Here is a 9,910-nt window from a genome sequence, read left to right on the forward strand (position 1 = left end):
GCCCACATAACTTGGGGAATAAATCCCTAATGTAAGCTTGAAAATGGAGACTCGAAGACCTTGGGATAAAACCCTAGCTTTGGAAGATGAACCCTTGAGAGAAACCTTCTTTCCTTAAGAAAATTTTAGAGTGAAAGAGAGTGAGGGACTTTGGAAGAATTGAGTAAGTGTAGGGTAGGGATAATGCCCAAAAGAGCCTAGGGTCTTAGAATATAAAATTGGGATGGATGAAAATGTCCTTCATTAAATAGTGATCGAACACTCCTATGTATGCTCCTTATGATTCGTAGAGGGGTCGATGAGTCGTAGAAATGACTCATCCTGCATGGTTTGAGAAAACCCTGAGAACTCACCCTCGATAATTTTTCCTATGACTCGTCTCTACAAGTCATAATCTCTTCTACGATTCGTAGAAGGGACTCGTCCTACAGGGTTTGAGATACCCTAAGCACTGAGTCTCTAAACTTTCTCTACGACTCGTTCTTTCATCATTTCTACTATGACTCATCTTGTTGAGTCATAGAGTGGGTACTGAGGCTTGTCATGTAAAGGAACTCATATTACAATGATGGATCATTTCTACGAATCGTCTTCACCTCTATGAGTCATCAATTGACTTATCAACCCTCATGCTCACTTAACTAAACTTAACTAACTTCTCAACCTCTGCCTCCCCTTCTACGAGTGATTTCTATGACTTGTAATAGTTTCTACGAGTCATACATCTCCTTGTAAACTCAGGGTCAGTCCAATTTTCTTTAGTTTTTCCTTCATTTTGACTTTTCAACTTACGAAGTCTTACAATATCTCCTCCTTGGGAATATTTATCCTCGAATGAGATTCATTAGCATAAAAAGGACACGGAAAGAGGACTAGCAACCCAACATGAATGCAATGACGTATAAACATGCATAAACCATGAGACTTTCATAAACATAAAAAATGACTTTAAAATTGACTTTATGAACATGCATACATATGAAGACTTAGGAAAACTGAAATGTAGGAGTGTTGAACAATTTGAGCATGAATAACTTAGTACCTTTGGATTTAGTAGAATGAAAGAGATGAGGGTATCACTTCATCATATTCTCTTCCACTTCCCATGTAGTAGTTTTGACTTGTTGATTCCTCCAAAGGACTTTGATGGATGCAACTTCCTTGTTCCTCAATCTCATGACTTGCTGGTCAAAAATTTCAATCGGTACCTCTTCATAGGTCAAGTTCTCTTAAACATTCACTACTTCCAAAGGCACAATAGAACTTGGGTCACCTATACATTTCCCAACATAGATACAAGGAATACTGGATGAACCATAGTCATTTCTGATGGCAACTCCAACTTATAAGAACCTTTGACAACACGTCTCAAGATTCTATAAGGCCCTACATACCTAGGGCTCAACTTTCCCTTTTTACCAAACCGAACTATACCCTTCTTGGGTGAAACCTTCAAGTATACCCAATCATCCACATTAAACTCAATATCCCTTCTCCTAGTATCGTAATAGGCCTTTTGGCGACTTTAAACTGTCTTCAACCTTTATCTAATGATCTCACCTTCTCCAAAGCATCAAGCACAAACTCGGGACCCAACAAGGTCATCTCACCCAATTCGAACCAACCAACCGGAGACCTACATCATCTCCTATATAAAGCCTCAAACGGCACCATCTCAATATTTGAGTGATAGCTATTATCGTAGGCAAACTCAATAAGTGGTATATGGTCATCCCAACTCCTTTTTAACTCTAGCAAACAAGCCCTTAACATATCATATAGTGTTTGAATTATCCGTTCGGCTTGCCCATCTATTTGAGAATAGAATTTGGTACTTAGCTTCACTTTGGTATCAAGACCCTTTTGAAATGATTTCCAAAAATGAGAAGTGAATTGGGTACCACGATCCAAAATAATTGACAATGGCATACTGTGAAACCTTACCAATTCCCAAATGTATAACTTAGCATAATCCTTGGCGCTATAAGATGTCTTGACAGGTAGAAAGTGAGATAATTTTGTCATTATATCAACAATCACCCAAATCGAGTCATGATGCTTCCAAATACGAGCCAAACCCACTATAAAGTCCATGTTCACATCTTCCCACTTCCAAGTGGGGATTTTAATGTCTTGTTCTAGGCCACCCAACCTTTGATGTTCAGCCTTAACTTGTTTGCAATTTAGGTATTCGACCATGAACTTTGCTATGTTCTTTTTCATGCCACCCCACCAATATATTTTCTTTAAATCTCAGTATATTTTGGTAGTACCGGGGTGAATAGAATATGAAGAATTATGAGCCTTCTTCTAGATCGAACCCTTAGGCCATCCACATCTAGAACACATAGCCGACCTTGGTAGTGAAGTATCGCATCTCCCCCTTGTGAAAAGACTTCTACTTTCTTCTCTTTCACCTATCTCTTTAACTCACCAATGTCGGGTCAAGGTCTTGTTTTGACTTAACATCTGCCATCAACGATGACTTGAACCCATTTTGTACAAACACACCCCCATTATCAGAACCACTCAACATCACCCCTAATCTTGCTAGCCGATGAACATCCTTTACCAACTCCCTCTTCCCTTTATCAACATGAGCGACACTCCCCATAGACACCCTACTAAGTGCATCGGCAACCACATTAGATTTACACATATGATAATGCATGATCATATCATAGTCCTTAAGGAGTTCAAACCACCTTCTTTGCCTTAGATTGAATTCCTTTTGAGTGACCCTATCGAAGGATTCTAATCTATCCCAAATCCCTCATTCTCACACATAGTCTCAAATTCACAAAATCCTCCTCTCCCAAAGCTCCTCCCAAAGTCTCCTTCATCTCAAGCAAATCTAGGGTTCCATTCCTAAGTCTTCAAATTTCTATTTTCAAAATTGCATTAGGGCTTTATTCCCCATGGTATGTTGTTCTGATTCATGATTTCTTCCACCCATGAAGCCCAAGTATTTTATAAACTTAGTATTTTAATTTCTAATGGTAAAATTTTATGGGTTTTCATACTATGATTTCAAATGTATAGATTCTTAAATATTTAAAATTTATTTATCTATCTTAGCTTATATTGACTCTTAAATGCATGTAATGGTTGATTTATCAAAGGTCCTTCTATAGAGGCAAGAAAAGGGTGTTAAAGTGTAATGGTGGATTGTTTTAATTAATGCATTCCATCACTCTCATTCATGCTAGTATTGATGTTATAGATTTGAAAGTTGAATTGATTAGAACCCACCTAGCTTCACTATGTTTCAATGAAGTTTGAATTGAAAGTTTGGGCTCCAAATGAATGTTTACGAAAGTAATGTCTATGATAAAAAAGGATCTTATGAAATTAAAGAATGATGAAATGATGTATTCTACTTGTGGAAGTCCAATTCTCACTTGTGTGAATCAAAAAAGAGTTTTAATGAGCTATTCTACCTAATGATGCTTGATGATCTAAAGCTACGTAAATAATTATGTTCTTATGATATATTAAACTATTCTGTGGGATTGACTTAGAACTAAATGGGGCATTGAGGTGAGATTTGGTAAGAGAATCCTAGTAGCAACCTTTTGTCTGATTAACTATGTGCAAACAGTGGAGCTCGGATAGTCTTAAGCAAGTGGATCCACAAATAGCCCTAAATGTTAAAGAAATAAATAAAATTGATGGAGTTCTACCTGAAAAGTAGTCTCTCCATGCAAATTCATCATGCATGCATTGCACTATATTCCATACTATATTAATGTTTTAAAGTTTCTTCAATGTTAATGCATTTAAGGTTTCTTCAATGTTAATGCATGCCTACATACTTAGTACATTCAAAGTACTAATGCATACTCTTTTTTCTACATGATATCACCAAGTAGGGACCGCCGTTGCTCCACATTCACCTTCATGAGGCTAGTTGATTTCATTGAAGGCTACCTAGTTGATGAGTTCCAATGTTTCGGAAATAATATTCCTTTTCTTTTCTAGCTTATGTTATGTAATGACTTTTGAATACCTTTTATGGTTCTTATTTCCATTTTTAAATTAAGGGTGAGTGAGGGACATGTCTTAGCCCCCGTCAAGTCTATAAGTAGAGGTATGTTTGGACACAAATGGATAATATTTTGAAGTTGTTAATGACTCTTATTCAATAATGTTTCCCTTTGTTATAACCCGTATTTTGCACATTAGGATATTTTGGAGACAATGGTAACAAGTCAAGGACAAGGCTATATTTGATCTTGTTGGATACAAAATTCTTATGACTAAATTAGAATTTTAACTTGGAAATATTAGAAAAAGTAAGGGGCAAAAATTGGAATTTCTCATGGAGGATGTTATATCCCGTATTTTATACGGTTGGATGTTTTAGGGTAGATGTGGTAAAGTTAAGGGAATGACCATCTTCCAAAATTTATTTAATATACAAGTTGGATATGGATATTATTTATGATCATTAATAGTGTGGAAATAATGGAAAAGGCAAAGGGCAAAAAGGAAAGTTGGCAAAGTGGCCTATGGTAATATTGTGGAAGGCTAGGGGTAAAATAGGAATTTCATAAAGTCTTCAAGAAGATTCATGTGGGCCCCACATTCCACATGGAAGCCCGTGATTGGAGGAAAGGGGTGTGTTGGACCAATGAGATCTTGACACGTGTCACCACTTAGGTCTTGACATGTGTCGCCACTTAGGGCTTGACACGTGTCACCACTTGGGGGATGACATGTGTCACCCCTAAAGTAGTATATATATATATGAGTCTTATGACTCATTAATTTCCACACTCATCTAGAGTGTTCAAGAGCAAGGAAAACGAAATTGCAAGGAAAAAAAAAAAGAGAGAAGAGAAGAGAAATTAAGGTAGAAAGAAGGAAAGAGCTACGGTTTTGGGAGGAGAAAAAGGTAAGTTCTCCAATTCCGTTCCAAGAATTAATTATATGAGTTATACCATGATGTTATGAAGATATTAGTAATTAAATTTCATGGTTTGAAGCAGCCCAAAACGTTGCCAAACAGCCAATAAGTTTCAGCTGCGCTAAAGGAAATTCTGAGGCGAGTTTTGGCGACTTTTGGTGAATTTCGGGAAAGGTAAGGTTTTATATTTCAATTGAACTTTATGAAGATGTTATGAAGTATATTACATGTCTTAATATATGATGGAAGTGTAAAAAATGTATAAGTATGCTTGACGTTAGAAACAAACTAAATGGAAGTCGTAGTAGTTAAATCGAAGTCGCGTAGTGTGTTGTTTGGTGGTGCTGCAGTTTGGTGGTGGTTTAATTGCGTGTTGCAGGGCTGTAAAGTACTCAAAAATGGATGTGGGTGCTGCTGGTTGCAGCCACACGACCCTCCATTTGGTATGATTAAATATTTTACGAAATAAAGGTTGAAAACTCTACTTTGGTATCGTAGTTTTAAATGAGTTATTTGGAGCTTGTATTGTGTAAATTTGAAGTGATTTACTTGTATACATGCTGCTGGCTGTTGTTTTTGGTATGGTTGTTGACATTATGGCCGAGTTGAGAACTCGGGGATGTTGAAGTTATAGGGGAGATGCTGCCCGATTTTCGGTAGATTCGGAGCTAGTAATGAATAGTTGAGGGAAATGAATAAGGAAAGGACCTCTATGGAGACTTGGTTGTAGAGTTGGAATTGGAAAGTGAAAGGTTATTAACCTTAGTATTAATTTCATGTTAAATAGGTTCAAGAGACGACGAGGCGAGCATAGTTAAGAGTAATCCGTAAGAGGTATGTAAAGTCTATCCTTTCTCTTCTTTTGGCATGTCTTTGTCATAAGTATGTAAAGCCTATCCTTTCTCTTCTTTTGGCATATCTTTGTCATAAGTATGTAAAGCTTATTCTTTCTCTTGGTATGTTTTGGCATAAGTACGTAAAGTTAATCTTTCTTTTGGGCATGGTATTTATGAAACAAAAATATGTCTTTTATATAATTTCAAATAAGTTCCTATTCCTAGAGCCACTAGGATGGCCAATTTCTTGATTTCCGAAAGGTATTTTATTATGCTTTGATACATGTATATGATTCTAGAAGATTTATTTTGATATAATCCAGGGTAACTTTCGAAAGGTAATTGACATGACTCTTGTCTCACTTTTTACATGATAGCTCATTCTGATTATTCCATCGAGTCTTAAATATGATTTAATTTGCATTAGTTTCTCACTACTCCACTCGTGGATACCCCAATGCTTCCTTCACCGAGCCCGGGCCAGGTTTTGTTATCGTGCATATTTCTCTGCATTGTTCGCCATGTCCCGACGTGAGGGGGCAGGTATGACATGTACATGGGGTGGTAAATGTTATGCCACGGAGTTATGCTGTGCCATGTACATATATGTTTGTGATATGATATGATATGATATGATTTGATATGGCCATCTGATATGATATGATTTGTTACGGAGATATTCCCTATTTTGGTGTTATGCTGTGCCGTGGTGCCGATGATGGGAGGGCGACCACACTTTGTTCACCGAGTCCCATAATGGGGCCGGATATGGCATATGTTTTTCTGCATACATTATCTGAGGTTTTGATCAACATTTGATATTTTTGGATATTTTGCTCATTTTTGCACATTCTGCTCTGGTAATGACTTTACTGATTTCAGTCCATGCTTTACATACTCAGTACATTTTCCGTACTGACCCCCCTTCTTCGGGGGCTGCATTACATGCCCGCAGGTACAGACGATTGGTTTGCTGATCCGCTCGCTTAGGACATCCACCATGTTGGTCGACAGTGCTCCTTTGTCCGGAGCCCTATTTTGGTACTGACACTTTCTGTTGTATATGTATATACGTTGTTCAGGGGTACGACGGGGCCCTGTCCCATCATATGACTAGGATATCATTCTGTAGAGGTCTGTAGACATGAGATGTGGGTTTTGTATATATGTTTTGGGTTTTTTTGTGTTTTCTGATGGCCTATCGGCCCTCGTGCATTATATCTGTTTAGAGATCTCTTCTGATCATTACCTATGTTTATTCGATTAATGTACTAAGTGGGGCTAAGGGTACGTATGGGTGCCCAACTCGGGCACCAGTCATAGCCTACGGAGTTGGGTCGTGACACCCTTAGTCCCTCTACCCCTATTTATTTCCGCTTGTTATTAAATGTCATTATCAATGAAAAAGTTAAATGAATGTTAAGAGGCTTGGATGAGGTACCCACGGGTGCCTTATTCGCCGTATCACGTCTAGGCCCTAGGCTTTGGTCGTGAAAAACTTGGTATCATAGCATGAGGTTTTGAATAGTTCTTGGATTCCAACATATTGCGCCGAATAAGATATTTTTCATGGTTGTAAAGCATGCCACAACTATGAATAGGAGACTATGGGATGTTTAGGAAAGTTCACTTCTTTCAAAATTCATGTCGTGCCCTAGAGTTGTCCTAAGACTTCCTCTAACTAATGGATTATTTTGCATCTTTTAGATTATGCCACCAAGAAGGGTACCTACTCCTAGAGCAAGGGTTGAAGATGAGGAACAAGCTCCTCTGATTCCCGAAGCTCCACATCATGAGGAGGGAGTGACACATGCAGAATTCCAAAACATTATCACTTTGTTATCCCAAACTGTATCCAACCAAACTAACCTAGGCATTGTTTCTCCTCCTCTTCCTTTAGTGCCTACTATAGATTCTATGTTTTGGGACTTCAAGAGAATGAATCCACTCGAGTTTGATGGTTCCAAGGTAGATGAATACCCTATTGAGTTCATTGAGGAAGTCTATCAAATTGTAGCTATCATGGGTGTGCCTCCAAATTAGAAAGACAATCTAGTGGCCTATCAAATTAAAGGTGTGGCAAGGGTTTGGTATAAATAATGGGCTTTTGAGAGGAGTAAAGATATGGATCCCATAGAATAGGAAGAGTTCAAGGGTGCCTTCCTATATCACTTCTTTCCCTTGGAGCTAAGGGAGGCAAGGATTTAATAGTTTATCATTCTTTGCCAAAGGGGCATGAGTGTGAGGGAATATTCCCTCAAATTACTAAATTATCTAAGTATGCTCCTTTCATGGTCTCTGACCCAAGGGTAAGAATGAGCAATTCTATTTTCGGCATTTATAGTTTGGTGTCCAAGGAATGCAAGACGGCCATATTGGTCAAAAAGATGGACATCTCGTGAATCAAGACATATATAGAACAAATTGAGGAAGAAAAGTTGAGGGAAAGATCAAGAGGGTTCAAGAAGGCTAGAGTTGATGGTGAAGGGTTCAATCATCAAAGGTCAGGTTATGGTGGTAGTGGAAAGGGTTTAGGTGGGAGATGATTTATGGGAAAAGGTTACACCAATTCTCTTCCTCCAAGGTTCAACAAGGACAAGGGTGCAAACCCGATATATCCAAGGGAGAATGTTGGGGCTCAAGATTTCTCCACTTGCAAGAAGTGTGGAAGGATTCACAAAGGGAAATGCTTAGCCGAGTCCAATGCATTCTTCAAGTATGATAAACTGGGTCACCAAGCTAGGGATTATAAAGGTAGTAGTGGTAGGACTCAAGGCCAAATTGCTTATGGTCAACAAGCTCAAGGAATTGGCAAGGAATGGAGTAAAAAATGAAAAATCGTCACTCGGATCTAATAATGCATACGCATAAAAAGCAAAGACCTTTAACATACCAGTAACAACATCGGGTATGCAAGGCAAAAAAGTGGTTGGTGCGTTGGCCAATTCCTTGAGCTTGTTGACCATAAGCAAATTTGGCCTTGAGGCCTACCACTACTACCTCTATAATCCCTAGCTTGGTGACCCAGTTTATCACACTTGAAGAATGCATTGGACTCGGCTAAGCATTTCCCTTTGTGAATCCTTCCACACTTCTTGCAAGCGGAGAAATCTTGAGCCCCAACATTCTCCCTTGGATATATCGGGTTTGCACCCTTGTCCTTGTTGAACCTTGGAGGAAGAGAATTGGTGTAACCTTTTCCCATAAATCATCTCCCACCTTAACCCTTTCCACTACCACCACAACCTGACCTTTGATGATTGAACCCTTCACCATCAACTCTAGCCTTCTTGAACCCTCTTGATCTTTCCCTCAACTTTTCTTCCTCAATTTATTCTATATATGTCTTGATTCACGAGATGTCCATCTCTTTGACCAATATGGCCGTCTTGCATTCCTTGGACACCAAACTAGAAATGCCAAAAATAGAATTGCTCATTCTTACCCTTGGGTCGGAGACCATGAAAGGAGCATACTTAGATAATTTAGTAATTTGAGGGAATATTGACTCTTAAATGCATGTAATGGTTGATTTATCAATGGTCCTTCTATAGAGGCAAGAAAAGGGTGTTAAAGTGTAATGGTGGATTGTTTTAATTAATGCATTCCATCACTCTCATTCATGCTAGTATTGATGTTATAGATTTAAAAGTTGAATTGATTAGAACCCGCCTAGCTTCACTATGTTTCAATGAAGTTTGAATTGAAAGTTTGGGCTCCAAATGAATGTTTACGAAAGTAATGTCTATGATAAAAAAGGGTCTTATGAAATTAAAGAATGATGAAATGATGTATTCCACTTGTGGAAGGCCAATTCTCACTTGTGTGAATCAAAAAAGAGTTTTAATGAGCTATTTTACCTAATGATGCTTGATGATCTAAAGCTACGTAAATGATTATGTTCTTATGATATATTAAACTATTCCGTGGGATTGATTTAGAACCAAATAGGGCATTGAGGTGAGATTTGGTAAGAGAATCCTAGTAGCAACCTTTTGTCTGATTAACTATGTGCAAACAGTGGAGCTCGGATAGTCTTAAGCAAGTGGATCCACAAATAGCCCTAAATGTTAAAGAAATAAATAAAGTTGATGGAGTTCTACCTGAAAAGTAGTCTCTCCATGCAAATTGATCATGCATGCATTGCACTATATTCCATACTATA

At 38.2% G+C, this 9,910-nt stretch overlaps 1 long non-coding RNA gene across 1 annotated transcript; it reads left to right on the plus strand.

Moving 5' to 3' along the window:
• Positions 1–5,007: 5,007 nt before the first annotated feature.
• Positions 5,008–6,830, plus strand: LOC129898593 (uncharacterized). The gene is made up of 3 exons (XR_008769405.1): positions 5,008–5,083; positions 5,697–5,743; positions 6,701–6,830. It is a non-coding gene; the product is annotated as an uncharacterized LOC129898593 (long non-coding RNA).
• The last annotated feature ends 3,080 nt before the right edge of the window (positions 6,831–9,910 follow it).

This window comes from Solanum dulcamara, chromosome 8 (genome assembly GCF_947179165.1).
Source record: "Solanum dulcamara chromosome 8, daSolDulc1.2, whole genome shotgun sequence".
NCBI lineage: Eukaryota > Viridiplantae > Streptophyta > Magnoliopsida > Solanales > Solanaceae > Solanum > Solanum dulcamara.